The following is a 23936-nucleotide window of genomic DNA, read 5'->3' as shown; positions in this document are numbered from 1 at the left end:
AAGACGAAAAACCCTATCTACAAAAAAAACGGTCTACCATATAGAAAGTGACCTGGGGACTTACAGAAATTCACCATCATCAATAATAACTACACAGACAAACACCATATACAGTACATCATACATACCTTACTGCACTGTCTGTAATTTTAAAGGTTTTACAAAATGTCCCCTTATTTGTTTTGTGCTCCCCTTATCTGCCCTTATCTCTACACCCCTGTCTGGCAAGGACTTAATTGCTTTTGGGGTTAATTTCGTAGTGCAGGATGTAAAGTGTTTATGCTAGAAGTATACATGCATAGAAAAAGTACATCAAGCCATAATTTCTGAGTCCCTGTTCAAAGGACTTTTATATTTTAATGAAATGAAAATTAAGGTAATTTTTTCCTCCTGTGTTTCGCAAGTTATGAATTCTATAAGTACTGCCCTCCACATAGATCCAGCGTCATTTCACAGAGAGACACAGAAAGGGTAGCAATGTTGTTGGCAGTTTTCAGTGCATTTAGGCAGCGTCACTAATGAAAGAGAAAGAGGAGAGGTGGCAGTGCTCTTGGCAGTCTCCAGTGACTTTGTACTGTGTCATAGCTCACCCAGAAACAGGAGAAATGGCAGTTTTCAGTGCTGAAAGATACATTATAGGGCTGGCAGTGTAATTAAAAGTTTCCGGTGACATTGTACTGTGCCATAGCTCACCCAGAAACAGGAGAGGTGGCAGTTTTCAGTGCTGAAAGCAAAATTGTAATAATAGAGTTGGCAGTGTTACTAAAAGTCTACAGTCACATTTGTACTGTGTCATCAATATGGATTCACATCAGTCCACAGAAGACCAGAAGTACCATGCAGCTGCTGGCACCAGTCATGCTAATAGTAATCCCTATACATCATCCGCTGAAGCCTATGTTAAAGTGCATAGTATTTTTTAAGCAGTGGTAATCGGATTACTGATTACCACCATGTGAAGGGAGAAGAAAACAAATGAAATACAAGCAGACTTACCTGAAAAACGACGAGGGAGAGGTCCGAGGCCAGCGCAGGGTGACAGGCGGCGATTCCGACAGGAGACCTGTTCGGCTCTGCAGTGTGACGTGGGCGTGACTTACTTCAATGGTAATTTAAAGCGGCAATGACCGGACCCCACAGGATAACTGGTTTAACACTTAGCCTGCGGGTTCCGGATTTTGTCGCTTTAAATTACCATTGAACTAAGTCGCACCCACGTGAAAAGCTAGTCCTCACTTGTACAAGAAGGTTCATAGAAATGTAATAATTGGGATACAAAATGCCATTCTACTGACTGTACACTTAACCACAGATATGAGGACAAGCGGAATTGGACTAAAGATTATATGACTGTGACCAGGCGCCCGTCAGCCCGGGGGGCACACGCTGCACAGGCGGCCGCTTTACATTTATATTACTTCTAGGGGGGGCGGCTGGCCCTAACAGCCGTGATTGTGAGCGGCCCGGGGGAGCGATGCCCCCCTGCCCCCCGGCCCAGCCCGCCCCTGACTGTGACAGCCCACTGGGTTGGTAATTCGCCTTCACCAGCAGAAACAGCAGCAGCATGTACCCAAATATGTCACATTTTTCATAGGTAGGCTACTCTGTGTATCACCGGCTTCACTAAGAGGCATGCAGCTGACAATCTGTTACAAAAACTAAGGGATGTCATTGCAACATGGCTTATCCTGCTTGAACTCTCCTCAGGATATGTAATTTCTGATAACGTCACCAATATTGCTAGAGCATTACAGATGGGTGAATTTCATCACATTCCCTGTTTTGCTCACACAATCAACTTGGTGGTGCAGAGCTTTTTGAAAAATGACAGGGACATGCAGTAGATGCTGTCTGTGGCCCGTAAAATATCTGGACATTTCTGCCATTCTGCAACAGCATGTAGGAGATTGCAGCAGCTACAAGAACAATTTAATTTGCACTGACACCAACTAAACCAAGAGGTGGTAACAAGGTGGAATTCCAACCTGTATATGCTTCTGAGGATGGAGGAACAGCGAAAAGCCATCCACGATTACTGCACAAGCCATGACATTGGGAAAGGAGGGGGAATGTATTTTACTCAAGCACAATAGAGAATACTTTCTGTGTTGTGCAAGGTGCTGAAACCATTCAAAGTAGTCACCTGTGAAGTTAGTTCAGACACTGCTAGCTTGAGCCAAGTGATTCCCTGAATTAGGCTTTTGGAAAAACAGCTTGAGTAAATGAAGGAGGAGATGAAACAAAGCCATTCCGCTAAGTATGTTGGACTTGTAGATCAATTACTTTATTCGCTTCGCCAGGATCCAAGAGTTATCAAAATCTTGAAATCGGATGACTACATTTTGGTGAATGTGCTTGATCCTAGGTTTAAGAGCTATGTCTTCTCTTTGTTTCCAACTAACCCAGATCTCAAGAGATGCAAGGAGCTCCTGGTGATCAAGATGACAGCTCAAGTGTTATGTAACAGGACGGCGTCTCCTCCTTCAGTTTCTCAGTGAACTGCTGCTAGGAAAAAACTTAGCTTTCCCAAGACATCCAGGGATAATGCAGATGGCTCAACACAACATTTTGACATCTGGTCTGGTCTAAAAGAATTGACCAAAAACTGTGACACCTCTGCCATAACTACACCTGATCCTACTATCAACATCCAAAGGATGGTGGAGGATTATTTTAACGAGGCACAGAAATAGACACGTCAGACAGTCCCTTTACATACTGGGAGGAAAAAATGGAAATTTGGAGCCCCATGTACCAACTCGCTTTGCAATATTTAAGCTGCCCACCCTCCAGTGTGTACTCGGAAAGAGTTTTCAGCACAGATGGGAACCTTGTCAGCGATTGGCGTAGGAGGCTACTTCCTAAAAATGTGGAAAAGATGGTCTTCATCAAAACAAACTACAATTTCTATGAGGAAGGCCTTTACCACCAATTACATCAAAGTACAGAGACTTCTGTAATGGTGGATTCCAGCGGGGATGAATTCATATTGTGCGAGGATGATGTACACACTGATGAGGGTGAGGATGATGACAACAACATCTTGCCACTGTAGAGTTCATTAGCAGCACAGTTAGCTTAGGTGTTTTAAGCCCATTGTTAGCTTGTTTTGTGGGGGCCCAAACACACCAAGCACTTCAGCCATAAAAGTGGCACTCCTTGTCGCTGAAGTGCTTGGTTTGCTAAAGTGTGCATGTCCTTTTTAAGATCCAACATAATGGTGGGTATGAGGGTCCAAGGACAATTCCATCTTGCACCACTTCTCCTTTCAGCTACCGCTGTGTGCCAATGTTACCTAGATGTGCTATAAACTGTAGTGTGCTTTGCAAAACTTAGCTTTCCCAAGACACCCATTGATGATGCAGGTGACTCAGCACAACATCTGGTCTGGTCTACTCTAAAAGAATTGACCAAAATTCGTGACACTGCTGCCGTAACTCCACCTTATCGTACTATCAACATCCAAAGAATGGTGGAGGATTATTTTTATTTTTTTAACGGCATAAAGACAACAGTTTTATTAACAAACAACAACCTTGCTTGCAGAATTAATGTAAGCAGCATGGATGTCTAAAAATTGCACTCTGCTGCTATTTCATCAGTATTGCACAAAGTGTTTGTAATCTGTACTTTATTGCACTATATTTACATTTTTGGGGAATTGGGGCCGATTCGAAGCTCAGTGATGACCTTGCATTTTGCTGTGAATGTCAGTGAATGGCTCTTTTTAGTGCCTTGTCTGGAACAAGATCCAATATACTAATGTCAGAGTGATCACAGCCAATTTTTGGACACCTGGCAGATTTACCCTTTTGAAGTTATTATTCAGTCATCCATTCAATTGCTTCTCTCTCATACGTGTGACCACATACTTTGTTTTTCACTGGGTTCACCATCCCCAACTGTGTTATAGGAGTGCTCTGGGTGACGGCGATCTTCTCATCTTCATCTTCCAAAGCTTAGTCTGCAGAGGCCGATGACACACCCATTAATTTTCTCAGGTCTCTTAGCTGTTCTTTAAACTCGACATATTTATTGTCCTGCCACAGGACCTTCTCTGTATTATTCTTCTGAAGCGCAGTGTATCTTCCGTGTACAACCTCTCTTAAATCTGTGATCTCATCTGATGAGTCACTTTCTAACTTAAGTTCGGTCTCCTCAACTGCATCTATATATTGGTGTAAATCTCTGTTCAATGCAGCATATGTCCAAGATTCCATGCTGCCCACATGTTCTGTGTCACAGTCTTTTTTGAAGCAGATCTAATCTCACTCCAGTTGTAATATCCACTCATGTGAATACATAAGTTTGGCAGTTCTTCAGGGATGAGAGGGAGGTATCCACAGAGGAGAAGGAGATTAAACATGCTGCACAAGCAGACATGGTTTAATAATGTAGAGTTCATTGACAGCACTATTGGGCTTAAGGCAGCTAAGCTATTGGTAACTTGTTTTGTGGTTGCCCAAACAAACCAAGAACTTCAGCCACAAAAGTGGCACTCCTTGACGCTGGAGTACTTGGTTTGTTAAACTGTACATGTTCTTTTCAATATCTTACATAAGGGTGGGTGGGAGGGTCCAAGGACAATTCCATCTTGCACCACTTTTCTTTATTTTCTGCCACTGTGTGGCAATGTTTCCTAGATGTGCTATGAACTGCCATGTTTTTGTGTCATTGCTCTGTCGATTAGCATCCAGCCAGCTGGCTGCAGTCTTTACCCGAAAGTGTATGAAAATAATATTGTAACCTGTGAGGTGGTCAAAATTGAGTGGAAATGACTGGAAATTAGTATTATTGAGGTAATAATAATGTAGGAACAAAAAAAAGAGCAAAAATATGTGATTTTAGCATATGTTAACAATTTTTCTAAAAATTACAGATCAAAACCAAAACACGAGAGGGCGGTTTTTGCCAAAACCAAAACCAAAACACGAAGCTATTCCAGATCCAAAACCTAAACCAAAACACGGGGGTCAGTGAGCATCTCTAATTTAGACATATGCACGTCTTTATTTAACTACAAGTAGATATGAAGAAACATCTCATTTTGAATACAGGTGAAGTGTGCTCTGTTCTGACAGACACAAAACACTGTAGGGTAATACATTTGTGGAATCCAGCAGAGCGATCAGAAAAAAAGTATTCAATTATTGTCACCTATTAATAATATGGTCAAAAAATATTTTTAAAAATTTTTTTGCAATTTTTTTTTAAAATGCATTTACCATGATGTTATTAATGTGTACTGTACATAAAATGCATTTTTACAGTTTCTCTTGATTGCAAACACATGTCTACCCTGCATACGCGACCATCATCACTATCACTCGGCACTTATACTTGGCCTTTAGCTGGTGCAAGTGATATGACAGAAATACACATACCTGAAAGATGCCCACAGCTTGTATCAGGTGCTGCTGCGAGTGCTCGAACTTATCATGCCATTACTGTAATTGACTACATGCATACGCCCATTCCCCTCCCCGTTCCGCCCATGAAATTATAGCCTATTGCGCTCAAAGATGGATTGCATGCACTTGCATTCTCTGGTGTATAGTCCTTTCTGAGCGTGCAAAATGCAGCACGTATTGCATTTGCGTTTCTTTATGAATCAGGCAATCTGTTTGATAAAGTATGGAGAAATATTGAAAAAGGACATGTGAAAATGCATTATACAAACAAATACAGAAAAACTGTGGATTATTAATAGCAAGAGTGTTAGAAGTAAATAAGTAAGGTAAGGTACATGTATTAGATTTAATACAAACGCTGGAATTGAATCTCATTAATTCACAACATCAGAAATAAATCAGTTACTTGCCAATAAGGCTTTAGCCAAGCCCTGCTTGTGTTTACAAATTACATTGCACAGGAGATCAGAACAATAAAAGTCAAGGTTGTCACTTCCACTAAGCTAATTTACTATTCTTTCACAAGCTCATGGATGACTTCAAAGTAGCACTATGGGAAATGAAAGTGTTTTAGTGTCTCAGAGGTTGGAGGATTCTTAAGACAGTTGTCTGCCTATGGAAACTGATATTTTATTCATACATGTTTTAGAATCCCACTAAATCACAAATGTATTGTTCAATTAAAATTTTGTTTGCTTGACGGTTAAAATATGTTTTGAGGCATTATTAGGTTTTGCCATTGCAGTGCCAGTTTGTACCGTCCCTTTGTAAATAGAATATATACAATCTAACCAGGTGCTTCATTATGTATGGGCATTTAGGGATGTAAGGACATATAAGTAGATATATGACCCTTGCCCTCTGTGAAAAGAGAAGATAGTTGCCTGTTAACCTAGTTGTCTACAAGGTGTAAGGCATATTTGCATGCATAACATTATGCATGAATTCATGCCTAGTTAAATTTATAAATAATAAATCTTCCTTTGAAAGAAAGATCTCTAATTTAAAAATAAATTGTGTTTTGAAGAAAGCATTCTTTAAGCTAAACCATACACCTCCCAATTTGCACTATAAAGGATTTTGGTTTACCCCACAACTCCTCACCTGCTGAGCTTGAGATCAAGGCACATGACTATTGCTTTAGTTATCCAAAATAAAAAGCAGGAATATTGGATTGCCTGCAGTACACTGTTTTGCAAGGATTGATCTTCACCCAGAAGCCTGTGATGCAGAGGGATCATTTAAAATTGCTGAATGGAAGCATTATTTGTCTTTTAAATCTAATGCTTCGTAGCTAACTTAAATCCTTATTGGACCATTTATAAAAAAATACTAAATAGTTATTTTTCCTGGGTTCTCCAGGACAGCGAGTCTATAGATGTCAGAATTTAGGACAGTAGGTGGGGTACTCAGGTGGGTTCCACCGTATCCCAGCATGCTTAGACTATGTACTTGGTTTCCTTGACACCTTCCAGCTCAGGTGTTAGACATTCATTAGCATTTTGAGGGATTTGCTAAATTGTAGGGATGTGCACCGGCGACTTTTGAGGTCTCGTGTTTTGTGTTTTGGATCCGGATTTTCATTATTTTTGGGGTTCGGATTTTTTTTGGAAAAAACATAAAAAGTTTAAAAATCAAGTTTTTGGGCTTATTTTCACTCCTATGCTATTAGTAACCTCAATAACATTCAATAACAAGCATTTCCACTAATTTACAGTGTATTCTGAACACCTCACAATATAGTTATTAGTCCAAAACGTTGCAACGAGGTATCTTTCTGGACTGCGTAGAGGAGTGGGTCACCACAATATATATAATAAGAAAACCATCAACTTGTATGATTCGCACCAATAAATGTACCTGGACTGCGTAGAGGAGTGGGTCACCACAATATATATTAAAAACCCTGAACTTTTATGATTCGCACCAATAAATGTATCTGGACTGCGTAGAGGAGTGGGTCACCACAATATATATTAAAAACCCTGAACTTGTATGATTCGCACCAATAAATGTACCTGGACTGCGTAGAGGAGTGGGTCACCACAATATATATTAAAAACCCTGAACTTGTATGATTCGCACCAATAAATGTACCTGGACTGCATAGAGGAGTGGGTCACCACAATATATATTAAAAACCCTGAACTTTTATGATTCGCACCAATAAATGTATCTGGACTGCGTAGAGGAGTGGGTCACCACAATATATATAATAAGAAAACCATCAACTTGTATGATTCGCACCAATAAATGTACCTGAACTGCGTAGAGGAGTGGGTCACCACAATATATATTAAAAACCCTGAACTTTTATAATTCGCACCAATAAATGTATCTGGACTGCGTAGAGGAGTGGGTCACCACAATATATATAATAAGAAAACCATCAACTTGTATGATTCGCACCAATAAATGTACCTGGACTGCGTAGAGGAGTGGGTCACCACAATATATATAATAAGAAAACCATCAACTTGTATGATTCGCACCAATAAATGTACCTGGACTGCGTAGAGGAGTGGGTCACCACAATATATATTAAAAACCCTGAACTTTTATGATTCGCACCAATAAATGTATCTGGACTGCGTAGAGGAGTGGGTCACCACAATATATATAATAAGAAAACCATCAACTTGTATGATTCGCACCATTAAATGTACCTGGACTGCATAGAGGAGTGGGTCACCACAATATATATTAAAAACCCTGAACTTTTATGATTCGCACCAATAAATGTATCTGGACTGCGTAGAGGAGTGGGTCACCACAATATATATAATAAGAAAACCATCAACTTGTATGATTCGCACCAATAAATGTACCTGGACTGCGTAGAGGAGTGGGTCACCACAATATATATAATAAGAAAACCATCAACTTGTATGATTCGCACCAATAAATGTACCTGGACTGCGTAGAGGAGTGGGTCACCACAATATATATTAAAAACCCTGAACTTTTATGATTCGCACCAATAAATGTATCTGGACTGCGTAGAGGAGTGGGTCACCACAATATATATTAAAAACCCTGAACTTGTATGATTCGCACCAATAAATGTACCTGGACTGCGTAGAGGAGTGGGTCACCACAATATATATTAAAAACCCTGAACTTTTATGATTCGCACCAATAAATGTATCTGGACTGCGTAGAGGAGTGGGCACTGGGCACCACAATAAAATATATAAAAAACCTTCAACAGGTCTGCATTACACTGCACATACGGCTGCTCCTCCATCCTCTCCATCATATACATGTTGGAGTTTTAGCGTGTGACAACCTCTTGTTTTTGATAATGTCAGTGCATTTTGAATATTTTTCAATTTGCCCCACACCACTGAATGTACTTTATCTATGATACGCATCTATCTATCTTGACTGCGTAGTGTGGTGGCCCCGGTACACAATTTGGTACCGAGGCCACAATATAATTAAAAAACCCTCCACGGGTCAGAATTCCACCAAAAAAGGGTATGGACTACGTAGTGTGGTGGCCCCGGTACACAATTTGGTACCGAGGCCACAATATAATTAAAAAATTGGGCATCAACTGTCACCGTTGTTTAATATCTGATACACCTAAATATGGACTGCACAGTGGAGTGGCCCCGGTAGTAAATTTGGTGCCGGGGCCACAATACCTCCTCCAACTTCCAAGTGTAGTGTTTATAAAGACAGACAGCGTCGAAGTGTTATTAGTTGACTTTCTTAACCCTAAAATTGTCCCTGTTGCAAATATTCGTGCAATGGACAGTTACTTTTTTATTGAGGAAGCAACCTCCTTCGCCGCTCACTGACCAGGTTCCCCGCTGCACTAAAAACTCTTTCCGAGTACACACTGGAGGGGGGACAACTCAGGTAAAATAGAGCCAGTTTGTACAGGGGCTTCCAAACTGCCTTTTTTTCCTGCCAGTAACAATATGGACTGTCTGACATGTCTACTTGGATGGTGTCAGCAAAGTAATCATCCACAATTTTTTCTATTGTGACAGCATCCAATGCAGCGAGAGTAGACATGTCTGCAATGGTTGGCAGGTCCTTCAGTCCGGACCAGATGTTATCAGCATCCCCGCCAGCGCCTCTTTTGGGAAAACTGAGCTTTTTCCTCGCAGCCATAGATGTGGAAGAAAATGAGGGTGGAGCTGTTGGCATGTCACGGTCCTCTTCAGAGGACAATCTCCTGACCAGCAGGTCTTTGCACCGCTGTAGACTTGTGTCCGCCGGAAACAGAGACACAACATACGCTTTAAACCGAGGATCGAGCACGGTGGCCAGAATGTATTCCTCTGACTTTAAAAGAGTGACCACCCTCAGATCCTGGCAAAGCGTACGAAGGGCTACATCCACAAGAGCTACATGCTTGGTGTAATCGCAATGGCTTACCAGCTCCTCCCTCACTTTCTCAAGCTGCTTCTGCAACAGCCTGATCAGGGGAATGACCTGACTCAAGCTGGCAGTGTCGGAACTGACTTCTCGTGTGGCAAGTTCAAATGGCTGCAGAACCTTGCACAACACGGAAATCAGTCTCCACTGCGCTTGACTGGGGCGCATCCCCACTCCTTTGCCTATGTCGTAGGTGGCTGTGTAGGCCTGAATGGCCTTTTGCTGCTCCTCCATCCTCTGCAGCATATAGAGGGTGGAGTTCCAGCGCGTCACAACCTCTTGTTTGAGGTGATGGCAGGGCAGGTTCATGCTTTTTTGATGTGCCTCTAGTCTGCGGTAGGCACTGGCTGAATGCCGAAAGTGTCCAGCAATTTTGCGCGCCACCTCAAGCATCTCCTGCACACCCCTGTCACTCTTGAGGTAATGCTGCACCACCAAATTAATGGTGTGGGCAAAACATGGGACGTGCTGGAAATTGCCCATATTTAATGCCCGCACAATGTTACTGGCATTGTCTGACACCACAAATCCCCATGAGAGTCTAAGTGGGGTAAGCCACTGGGAGATAATTTCCCTCATTTTCTCTAATATGTTGTCAGCGTTGTGCCTCTTATTAAAGCCTGTAATACACAATGTTGCCTGCCTTTGCACGAGCAGCCATTTTGTAGTTGCTGCTACTGATGCAGCTGTTGCTGTTGCTGCGGAAGGGGATGCATCTACCCAGTGGGCTGTCACAGTCATATAGTCCTTCGTTTGCCCAGAACGACTTGTCCACATGTCCGTGGTTAAGTGGACAGTGGGTACAACCGCATTTTTTAGAGCACTGAGGACACTTGATCGTACTTCTCTGTACATTTTTGGTATCGCCTGCCTAGTGAAGTGGAATCTCGACGGGATTTGGTACCGGGGACACAATACCTCCATCAACCCTCTAAATCCCACTCCACTGATGGCGGACACCGGGCGCACGTCTAACACCAACATTGCAGTTACAGCCGCAGTTATACGCTTTGCAATAGGGTGACTACTATCGTATTTTGTGGTCATGGCAAACGACTGTTGGACGGTCAATTGTTTTGTGAAAGACTTAGCGGTCTTACGACTTCCCCTCTGGGAAGATGACCGACTAACAGCAGCAACAGCAGCAGTGGCAGTAGTAGGCGTACCGCTGCAGGATTCCTCGGATGAATCCCGTATTGAGGAGGACTCAGTCTGGCTGCTGACTTGGGCTGCAGGACTGAATCTGATGGAGATTGTGGAGGAAGTTGACGAGGAGGGTGTTGCTGGTGTGTATCCAACTGGACCACGGGATTTAGGTGTCCCTGTACCGATGAGGGTCCTAGCCCCAGTTCCTGAACTAACCACTGAACTATGAAGGTTATTCAGGTGACGTATAAGGGAGGATGTTCCTAGGTGGGCAAGATCCTTACCCCTGCTTATTTGAGCTTTACATAAGCTACATATGGCCATACATTGGTTGTCTGGATTTGGATAAAAATAACTCCAGACCGAAGAGGTGCATTTTTTGGTCTTCTGACCAGGCATGACGATGGGCTTTTTCATCCCATGGACATCAGCTGTTTCTCCCCCTGGTGCCTCATTTACAATAACCACATCACCATCCTCATCATCAAGTTCCTCCACAGCGCCAGCTACATCATCAATAGCCTCCTCCCGAGCCACCTCTTCCCGTACAGTGATGGGAAGGTCAGGCTTGACAACCACCAACATCCTTGGACTCGCCTTGTGGATTTGTGATAATTTCTCTTTAGAAGGCAGAGTTGTTTGCTGTTTTGTTGCTGACAGCATAACTCTCTTCAATTTTTTGTAGGGGGGGGAGGAGGAGGGCTAAGATCCGTGGGTGAAGCTGTACCACTAGTCATGAACACGGGCCAGGGCCTAAGCCGTTCCTTGCCACTCCGTGTCGTAAATGGCATATTGGCAACTTTACGTTTCTCCTCAGATGATTTTAAGTTTCTCTTTTTGCTACTTTTTCTTAACTTGGGCTTTTTGGATTTTACATGCCCGGTACTACGAGATTGGGCATCGGGCTTGGAAGACGACGTTGATGGCATTTCATCGTCTATGTCATGACTAGTGGCAGCAGCTTCAGCATTAGGAGGAAGTGGGTCTTGATCTTTCCCTACTTTATCCTCCAAATTTTTGGTCTCCATTATATGTAGCACAAGATACTGCAGAATGTGTGAACTTGGTAATATTGCAGTACCAATGGACTTATACTGCTGGATTGGTTTTGCAAATTTGGTTATAATTATATATTTTTTTTTTAATTTTTAATTTTTTATTTTTTTTTACTTTTTTTTTATTTTTTAAAAACTTGGGAATAATGGGGAAATAACTATGCCCTTAGAAGCACAGAGCACAGGACACAGCACCACTGGACTGAACAGGACACGGCACAGGACCCAGCAGCACTACGGAACTCAGCAGTACAGAGCACAGGACACAGCACCACTGGACTGATACTGCAGAATGTGTGAACTTTGTAATATTGCAGTACCAATGGACTTATACTGCTGGATTGGTTTTGCAAATTTGGTTATAATTATATATATTTTTTTTAATTTTTAATTTTTAATTTTTTTTTACTTTTTTTTTCTTTTTTAAAAACTTGGGAATAATGGGGAAATAACTATGCCATTAGAAGCACAGAGCACAGGACACAGCACCACTGGACTGAACAGGACACGGCACAGGACCCAGCAGCACTACGGAACTCAGCAGGACAGAGCACAGGACACAGCACCACTGGACTGATACTGCAGAATGTGTGAACTTTGTAATATTGCAGTACCAATGGACTTATACTGCTGGATTGGTTTTGCAAATTTGGTTATAATTATATATTTTTTTTTTAATTTTTAATTTTTTATTTTATTTTACTTTTTTTTTATTTTTTAAAAACTTGGGAATAATGGGGAAATAACTATGCCCTTAGAAGCACAGAGCACAGGACACAGCACCACTGGACTGAACAGGACACGGCACAGGACCCAGCAGCACTACGGAACTCAGCAGGACAGAGCACAGGACACAGCACCACTGGACTGATACTGCAGAATGTGTGAACTTTGTAATATTGCAGTACCACTGGACTTTTACTGCTGAATGTGTGAACTTGGTAATATTGCAGTACCAATGGGCTTATACTGCAGGATTGGTTGTGCAAATTTTGTGGTAATTAAAAAAAATTAAATTAGTTTTTGGTATTTTTTTAAATAACTTTTTTTTATTTTTTTAAACACAGGGGAATATTGGGGAAATAACTATGCCCTTAGAAGCACAGAGCACAGGACACAGCACCACTGGACTGAACAGGACACAGCACAGGACCCAGCAGCACCACTGACCTCAGAAGGACAGAGCACAGCACACAGCACCACTGGACTGATACTGCAGAACACAGCACAGCACAGCACAGCACAGAACTAAACAGCACAGCACAGAACTAAACAGCACAGCACGAGATCTACCAGGACAGAGGACCACCTAACACACCCTCCCTCTACCCTGATCAATGCCCGAGTGAAGATGGCGGCGACTAGCGGGGAATTTATAGGATCCGAGTATCGCGAGATCCGACAACGGGATTATGAGTCAGAGCCTCAGTTTCAGATTTGAATTTGGCGCCAATACCCGGATCTGTCTCGGATCCGACTCGGATCGGCAACGTTCGGGTGGGCTCGGATTTCAGAAATCCGAGTGCGCTCATCTCTACTAAATTGCTGTCTTGAATTGGTCCTGGTGGGTTTATTAGGCTATCTGTGTCATTCATTTAGTGTTGGTTATAGCGTTTGCTACCCTGGTGTTTGTGCACTGTATTATTTTAGTCTTTTTGTGCCTGATTCATCAAGGAAAGTAAATGCCAATTTTGTGCGTATAATAGGCAAATTTTATCTGCGCATGCCCAGACCTGGACCTTACACAATTAAACACAGCAACGCTCAATTCATCTTTGTATGCAAAAAACACTTACTACAGGTTATGATTTCTGTGAGGGAGTGACAGAGCCGTAACTTAAAATTCCAACGCCTGGGACGAGAAAGTCAAATGCCGCCCCCCCCAGCCCTCAATTTTAATGAAATGAACTTAAAATATTCCTAAACTGCCCCCCCTTCAGCGTTGCGCCCTGGACGGTCGCCTATATCGCACAGCCCTAGTTACGGCCCTGGGGAGTGAAGTGAGAAAGAACAGTTCACCCGTAGTCAATGTACAGCAAGGATCATGCCAAACTCGAGCACACGCAGCCACATTTGATTCAAGCTTTGGGCATTTCAAAATGACATGTATTTCTGCTGTACCTCTTGCTCCAGCTATAGCTTTAGTCTAAGTCCTGATTACTAGTGATGACAGTCTCGTATGCATGCCATAACATGAGTCTGCAATCAAGACCAACTGTAAACATGCATTTTATGTTCAGTAGACGTTAAGATCATCCTAATTATGTATTTCATGGGGGGGGGGGAACTATTTTATTTTTACTGTTTCGTCATTAATGCTTGTAATATTCACATGTGACATTAATTGAATAGGGTTTTCTTCCACTTGTTCTTTTGCAAATGGATATTTTACATAGGCATTGAACTTGCGGTGTCTTGTGTTGTAGAGCAAAGCTGACCTACACACGAATTCATCAGCGCATGTATCTTTAGATCTGTTCCTTGTTGAATTTGGGAGTACGCATAGCAGATTTACGTGCGTTTTAAAAGACACACTTGTTTCGCTCAGTATGCATGCCTTGATTAATCAGGCCCTTTGTGTTTTGAATCTGCTACTTCACTCACATTACTCTGTCTGCCGCCTGTACTTGTTTAACAATTACTCTTGGGTACTGAATGCACTGACCTTGGCTATAGAATATTCTGGTGTGTTGCCCACCTTAACGTCAGTTTGTTACAGGTAGTCTAGCTTGCAGTTTGCACTAACTTCAGATTGTTAGTTATTCTCTATGCTGTTCTTACTCGGCCTGAGTCATTAAGGAGAGCAAAGCATAAAAAAGGAGTAACTGCATTTGGGCAAATCCATTTTGCATTGAAGGGGGGTACATTTAAAATGCGGGGACAGATTTATAGTTGGGGTAGGGCATGTCCTAGATCAACTTTAAATTTCAGTGTAAAAATAAAGCTATCAAGTAGTTGTGTAGCACATGAATAAACAGCCAATATAAACTAATTTGCTCCCTTTGCATTGCAACATGGTTTGTGTCAAAGAACATATATTCCTTTTTTTGCTTTACTTTCCTTAATGCCTCAGGCCCACTGAATTCAGGAATATGGCACTTGCAATGACTTCATAGACAGTTATTTACAGTTCATCTTGCCTATTACTCCCACTGTTTTCATTTCTTGACATGTGAATGTATTGCATTATCTAGTTCATACTTGCCAACTCTCCCGGAATGTCCGGGAGACTCCCGCATTTTGTGAGAGTCTCCCGGACTCCCGGGCGAGTGTGGCAATCTCCCGAATTCTGCCCACTTCACTAGGAAGTGCCCCACTTCCTAGTGAAGTGGGCAGAATTAGATCCCAAACGCCGCGATTCCCGGTGAATCGCGGCGTTTGGCCCCGCCCCCGCTGTCAAATGACGCAATTTGCGTCATGACGTCACAGGGGGCGGGGCCGAAATGACGAGATTTCGGCCACCCCGCCCCTTCACGCCCCCCTCCACTGGCTGGCTCCCGGAAGGGAGCTGAAGAAAGTAGGTAAGTATGATCTAGTTTGCTGTTTAGCATAATGAGGAGTTAGTCTTTCTTATTTCATTGCCTATTGATATAAATGTATACTATTGCATAAGACCTGGGGCTAACTGAATTACTATAAGCATATCAAGCTCTATGTGAAATAGTGGCTGCTATAGAGGAAGACCAGAACTACATTTCTTAGCACTCATTCTTGTTCCTCAGAAGGGTGCATTTAAATCTGCAGTCTCCTTTTCTGAGCAATTAGTATTGCTTTTTGACGACCCTGAGTGACCTCAGCAAAGAATAACCTCTGTTCATTGCGACATTGGAGCAGACAAGTAGAAGATTATTTTACAGAATTGATAGTTGCTCAATCAATTTAAAAGTTCACAGTTCACAGCTGCTAGAAGGGGAGGGGTATCTAGGAAACAGACAAGATGAAAAGTTTCCCAGCTCACTGCTGTAAACCAGTAAATCAGCTGATAATCTATTTTTATAGAAAATACAGGAATCTCAGTTTCACACATTTACAAATATATAAGCTACCCACCGTGTCACAGTGTTCCTACTACTAGTATTTCTAACTCTAAACAATGTGAGTCCCTGTATAGGGTCACATAGTAATGTGTTTTCAAATTGAGAGCTAATTTACCAGGAGGTGCCCGAGGAGCCTCCAAATTGGCAATAGAAGAATCAGCACCCCCTGTCAGCTACTGATCTGTAGCTGTTTGCATCTGCTGTTAGTATTATTAATGTTTAGTTCTCTATTATTCCTTGCATACAAGACCTGGACAACTGAGTACCAGTGAACATATTTAGTTCTATGGGAAATAAAGGTTGCTATAGATGAAGACCAGGGGGTAAATGTATCATAGTGCGGGTTGTACAAGTCGCCGGAAATCGGCAAGATGACAGCTTAAATTTAAAGCGGTGCTGCCTTGTAAAGGTTTCCCTTTACAAGGCAGCGCCTCTTTAAATTTAAGCTGTCATCTCGCCGATTTCCGGCGACTTGTACAACCCGCACTATGATACATTTACCCCCAGAACTATAGTTCTATGAGTTTATGTAATAGCTGGTAACATATGTTACAATAGGAAGTAGACCCACCTTACAATGGTGTCCAGGTGGAGTTCAACACAATATTATAAAGACGTAGGTGTCCCACTTATGTTATTGTTGATTTAAACCCGCCAATGCTTTAACCTGTCCCTGCAAATTGGTGGTATGAAAATGAGACAGTTTAATGTATGAACTTAATCTGATATATCAGTGATTTTGACACCTTGGTTATCCTGCATCAGTTTTATATGAGAATAACATCCACACTCTCGGCTGTTGTGGTGGTTTGCTCCTACTCAATCTGTAGATTCCTGCATACTTCCATTCCCATCCTCTCATCATGATACTTGCCCTGTCACATGTAACTCTGTTCTCACTAAAATAATCACACAAGTGGTCACTGCCTCCCACAAAATCAGCACACTCATCTCCTGCTACTCTGAAAATTCCAAAGATCTTGACTAAAGGTTGCTCTAAGACAGCTCACTTCAAAATGGTGCATATCCCACATGAGCAGAAGACGACATTTGAATACAATAAGGTGCTCAGATCTTAGTCAAATGGACCTTATTTTTAGGTAAATAACAATTGTGATCCAACAAGAGAAAAAGGGAATATCCATTCCCTTTAAAAAAAATGTATCTTCTAGGTGTAATGAACGGAAACCAATTACTTTAAGAAGAGTTTCTAAAAGCTAATTGAATATATTCACCTTACGAAAATGTAAGTCTGGAAAAGTACAGATAATTCTTGCCAATGATTATCTTAAAGAGCAGCTAGGCAAGTGTTTTTCAGTTTTATTGGTTTGGTTACTAAACTGCAAAAATTTATTTTATGCTCATTTAACCAGTTTGCTGCCAGATATCTGTTGATATTATGCACCATAGCCAGTAAAGTCAATTTTCTGCACATACACACATTAAAGGGTAGACATCAATATGAGGTCATCTACTAATTTAAATATTCCAAAATCTACATTTTTTTAGATCAGGTTCACATCTCACTTGAATTGAATTTCAGATCTTGGGCCTGATTCATTAAGGTTCGCAAAACAACTCTAATGTCCGTATTCAACAAGAAGCAGATGTGGAGATACGTGTGGTGATGAATACTGGTGTAGGTCTGCTCTGCTCTACTAGACAGGACACTGCAGGTTACATCCAATACATATAAGGAATAGAAACTCCCAAAAGAACACACAGAAAAAAACGTATTCAGTTCAAGTCACCTGCTAATAATATAGTCATTAATGACATTATAAAATAAAAAGTTATTTTTTTTTATTCCCATGAAAAACAATTATTAGGATGTAATTAATGTCTACTGTAAACTCGCAAAATTGGGACTGCCCCACCAGAATCAGGACAGTTGGAAGGCTTTGCTGATCTTTCCTATCTTTCTTGAAACTTCCACTACTTGTTGCTGCTCGTGTTATTAGCTGAGTTGCTTCTTGTCTGGAACCTGGAATGTTTGCACTCTGGAAAAAAGGGATAGGTATATAAAATATGGAATGTCTAGCAGTGAGTTAACCATTTAGCCTCCCCCCAATCAGCCAAAGCGTAAAATCAATTGCATTTATGTTTAATAATTAGACCCCCTACCTGAAACCAGTACCAACGTAAAATGCCTCATTCAGTAAGCAGAATTTAATTTGCATATCATACGCACAATAATTCTGCGCATGCCCAGAAGCAGCTACAGAACTCAGCAGCTCTCCGAATCATCTTCTAGCGCAGAGAACACTTACGACAGCCAACAAATTCAGGGAGGGAACGGGGTGTGGAATGGGCGTATACACGTAGTCAATGTACAGTAAGAGCGTGCCAATCTCAAGCATATGCAGCATGTCCAATTCAAGTTATGAGCATCACTAAGGTGCATGATTTTCAGTTCTATCTCTTGCTCCAGACCAGTTACCGGTCTAGTCTAAGTAAGTAGTGATGATGGCTGATTATGCTTGTGATAATATTTTTTTGCAATCAACAGCAACTGGCAAATTTTTTTTATGTAAAGTAGACATTAATTACTTCCTAGTAAATGCATTTCATGAGGGGAAAAATTTAACAAAAAAAAACCTTTTTTCTCTGAAAAATTTTTGTTGTTAATTACTATATTATTCTTAGGTGACATTATTTTTTTCTGTGCATTCTCTTGAGAATTTATATTCCTCATATGTATTGCAGTGTCCTCACTAGTAAAGCAGAGTAGGCCTAGATCCATATTCAACACCACACATATCTTTACATTTGGTCCGTGTTGAATTCAGGCATACAAATACCTGAATTACGTACTTTTTTAAACAAACGCACATTGCACTCAGTATGTGTCCCTGAATGAATCAGGACCTAAATGGATAGCATTCATATATAATAAGTAGAGCTATTGTCTCCTGACCAGCTCTGATATTAAATAGCATTTACATTTAATAAATATACATATCCCCTCCCCCCCCCCCCCATTTAGCGCCAACGCTAAATTAATAGCATTCGGAATTAATAGATAGAACAACCCTCCCCCCAACATGCCCTGACATTAAATGAGTGATGCTCACATTTAATAAATACACCTATTTCCCCCTAAACAACTCAAATATTAAATAATTAATATTCCTATTTAATAATTAAACCTACATTCCCACAATTTGTCCCAATATTAAGTAATGGGTATCGACAATTAATAAATAGTCCTCCTTCTCCCATAACTCAGATCCAGATTAAACTAATAGCCCCCAAACCACCCTAGCATTAATGAAATTATGCCAGCACACCACCTTAAATTAATACTCATTCCTATTGCCCACTATTAAATTAAATAGTCCCCATCATCAAATAAATTCCAACCACAAATAAATTAATATTTCCCACTCACTATTAAATGATTATCACCCTCCCTTCACCCACACTTCCCTCTTACCATCTGGCTCTATAGATTTCAGAGGTAGACTATTCTGTCTGCCTCCCTTTGTTTCTTTGGTATCAGCATAAAATTCTAGCAGTCTGAGCTCTAAATTAACTATAGTTAAATCATTATTGCAATAGTCTATTTCATCCGGTCCAACCATCTCCAAGTAGAATTGTGGCCAAACGCCTATCCACGTGATATCGCTTCTAAAATCGCAGATGAGAGAAGGGGGGAGGGCAATGTATAGAAGATATTGATCCAAAACTTGAGAGATCCGTCATTTTACTGAGAATGATGTTTTGCCTTGTTTTTAGATTGGATTTTGGTGCGCAAAACATGTTCCGGTTCTACTCAGATCCCCAACATCGGATCTTGTCGGATTTCTCTGATTCTGAACTGCTCATCTCTAGCACAAATAGCAGTAAACTGGAATTAAATCATTAAAATGTATAAATAGAAATATTGAAAACACAGCCTGATGCCCCTTTACAGTATCAAGAGAAAAAAAGGCAAATCTCTCAATAATTAAAAGGATGATCCAAAACTGAGAAAATGAACTGGACTTTGAAATGACATTTTTGCTTGTGCTGGCAAAAGGGTTTTCATGTTAGCACACTTCACAAACAGCAAGGGAGCGTGTACTGATATATAGCCATGAAGGTCAAATAGGCACATCTCTGACTAAAAAGATGTACTGCAGGCAACATCTTTGCAATTTTGTAAACAAACCCATAGCCTTCTACACAAGGACCATAGAATTTTTCTTTATAATTGCATGTGATTCACAAGTTAGTAAAATGACATTGGGAAAGTTAGAATTTCTGAAGGGAGGAAATTAATTGTAGTGTTGTCTGTAATCTACTTCCTTGGAAGGATAAAGTCATTGTGTGATATCTGAGACAACAGAAAGGAATCTTTCAGCATGAACATCAATGAAAAGTAAGGAATTGTATATATTTATAAATATTTTTTAAAATTATACTCTCTGACAGCTGGAATATATTTTAATGAAAGCCCTATAGTTGTTGACAGGAAGGATCCTGCTTTGCCAAATCACTAATTTGGCTGAAAAGGAATAATCCAAACCCTTATATTTTTAAATGTAAATATAAGGCAATGCAGGCTTATCTACATATTGCATCATGATGTCCATCAACATGACTAAATATCTGAATTAACTATTATATATCTTTCAGTCCTGGTATGTTAGGATATCACACTTGGGTATTAAAATAAGGAATCAAATATATAAATAAACTGGCTAAATCACCAAGCATCATCAAATTGCTTGGGTATTACATTTTTAATTTATTGTACTACATTTAGGAAAAGTTATTAAGTTATTAATCTTTTAATATTTTTACTATACTTCTTATCTACATTTTCTTGCAATGGTATGGATGTTATATTATTTCCATTGCATTATCTGTATACAGACTGTATTATATGTCCTGTATTATATAGAGGTGTTTCATATTGTTGCTAGTTTGTACCTGTGTAACCCTTTCCCGGTGAATCTAAAAAAAAGGTGCATGTGTGCATAATGTACTATAACTCTAACCTTCTGGATCGCTTCAGTGCCTCCACCCACACCCAAATATTGACTTATGGCAATCAAGTAATGTCGGGGATCCCGAACACCAGGGAGAGATTTGGGAGACCCCTTGCCTCCTTTCCATATAACTCAAATGACAAAGAAATCAAACTGGTGTAGAAGCCACTTTGGCATATTTATTATAAATAGGGTTTAGAATTCAAACGGCTAACTGCTTTTGCTAATTCTCTTTTTTGTATAAAAATATAATCTTTGGCAAACTATTAATTAAAAAAGTAAAGTGTTAATTTTGCAGTGTACATAACGTGTACAAATATAGCAGGAAATCCTTTCCTTTACTCTCAACTAAAACTCCTAAGCACACACCTTGCACCACTAGCAATGAAAAAATAGGGATTCTGAAAATGCAGGTCTACTGTAATATATATGACAATAAAAACACAAAACAATATATGTCTTCTTAAGGCAACTCAAGTCACTATAAGAAATCTTAAAATACTAAAAACATAAAAGTCATATGAATATTAACTAAGGGTTATCCTATTAGTGAAGTAGATTAGATAATCTTTCAATTCCTCCGATAGTTCTTTATTGGGGAAAAAGAGTGAATCTTTCCATATATCAAACCAGTTTGATTATTGAATCTAAGGTACTAATAATTGAACAGTTGTTGCACATTCTTTGGAGGACCTAGAATGTGCAACAACTCTTCAATTAGTACCTTAGATTCGATAATTAAACTGGTTTGATGTTCCTTCAAGATGTCGGCATAGGTAATCTGGTAAAACACTCATAACTTGCCAGCTGTTGGGTGTCTTCTAACTTTCTGTTGCGACAGATGGAATGCATGCGGTACTTCCAGTCTCCCAGTTTGTATCAATGTATGGGTGCTTAATAAAGTCAATTCACAACGTGTTTCGTCACCTAAAGGACTGTAATAGACGGGATGGGATCCTTGTGCTAAACTAGATTTGTGCTGGCTGGCCAATGGTGCATAGTCTAAAAAGCACCCCGGTGTTCACCAAGAACCGCCACAAGGCAGGATGGGCTTTGCTGCCAAGGGCTCACAGGTCACGGTCCACTGGTCTGCCTCTAGATGTGGAAGAGGAAATTACTATGACCAATGGAAGGTAACGAAGAGAGTAATCAGACAAGCAGGTCCGGTACACAACTGGCAGGTAAGTACAGAGTCAACAAGCAGAAACGGAGCCAGGACAAGCCGTTGTCTGGTACACAATCTGACAATGAAGGACCGAATCAGCAGGCTGGAGCATAGTCAGGACTAGCCGTGTCTGAAAACACAATCTGGCAGCAAAGTGCAGAAGTGACAGGTGGAATCAAGGCCAGGGCAGCCAAGGTCTGTAACACAAGCGGGTAAAGCGAAGGCAGAGAATAGTCAGCAAGGTGAGATCGGTACACAAACACAGGAGAGCAGGAATGGTCAAACCAGGCAGGAACTGGTACACATGGATTGATCAGGATACAGGCTAGGCACACAAAACACAAGTCAGGTTACACAAAGGTTGCTCTGACACTGGACGGGTGTCATAGCGTGGTTTATGTACATGGACTTTTCAAACTCCCTGCTCCGACATGCGGTCATGTGACCGCCGATACCTGGAAGCACCGTCCCGATGCAAAGAGCGAGAAAGGCGCTGGAGTGAGGAGAGGTAAGTGTAACAAAGACTTCTTCCAAGGGAGGACCTTGTTGCTCATACACTGGTCTTTATAGCTCTAATTAACCCGGATAACTGAACTGTTAAAGGGCCCACTGTTCTTTAATAAAGACACTAATATTGCATATTGCATAATCCACATAGAAATAAGAACTTGTCACAGATTTTTTTGTCTTAAAAGCAATGGTTATAATAATCTATGATCACAAAATGTATATGAATAAAACAAAAAATGATAATAATATAATAACCCATTCACTGGCTAGTAGATAAAAGATTCCTATTGTAGGCATAGTAAAAATCCAAAGGTGAAACCTTTGAACAAAAAAAGAAAGAAAGAAAAATGGAAGTGCATAGCATACCACCATCTATAAATTAACATGGAACTGTATGTTGATTCTTTTTTTCTAACATTGAAATAAACTTGTAGTTATGCTAACACTGCTTCTACCTTGGGGTACCTCAGATAACTATTCTGAACTAAACTCAGGAAGTTTTTGGTTTAAGAAGGGCCACCTAATATAAGGCCTACAACTGTACCCCTTTCCCCCCCTTGTACTGGAAAGTGGCTATAATCATTCAGTCACACACTTCTTACAGCACATTTATAGAAATCCTAACAATGTAACTCTAATGCAGTGTGAAAAATCACATTTGTCTTGGGTTGAAGCTTTTATATGCACAGTGAATTTGATTGGCCCAATAGAAGAAATTCACAACACATGTTAGATTAATTTAACTTGGCTGGTGACAATTTAACAGACTTGGATGAACAAAATGGCTCCTCTCCACTGAAAGCTGCTGAAAGACAAAATACCTAACAGTAACATTACTACACTGTATGATTTGATGCTCACTGGGTTTTTGTAATGTCACTAGCCAACCTTTCTCTCCCTTAAAATCTTTATAGTTCTTATTCACTTTTTCCCTGACAGGTTCTCAGCATCACATTACAAGTAAAAATCTCTGTGGCATCTTTTTTGACTATAAGTCATTGTACATTTACTGTTCCTCCACAATCAATGTCACTTACGCTTAGCAATGTCACAGCAATCTCTGTCTCCAGTCATTGTCAACCCTCGATTTCTGTGCTGTGTAGGTGAGTGGTTTTTCATATACTCATGTACTTGCTGGCTCACTCTCAGTACAGTTCTCTTCAATTATTCACAGGAAATAACTCACCGACTTCTCCAATAGCTCTCTGCACTCTTCTAGCTGAACGGCTCTCTCACATTCTGTC

The sequence above is a fragment of the Mixophyes fleayi genome, chromosome 1 (assembly GCF_038048845.1).
Source record: "Mixophyes fleayi isolate aMixFle1 chromosome 1, aMixFle1.hap1, whole genome shotgun sequence".
Classification (NCBI taxonomy): domain Eukaryota; kingdom Metazoa; phylum Chordata; class Amphibia; order Anura; family Limnodynastidae; genus Mixophyes; species Mixophyes fleayi.
The sequence above is the reverse complement of the archived record's forward strand: the minus strand, read 5'-3'. Positions refer to the sequence as shown.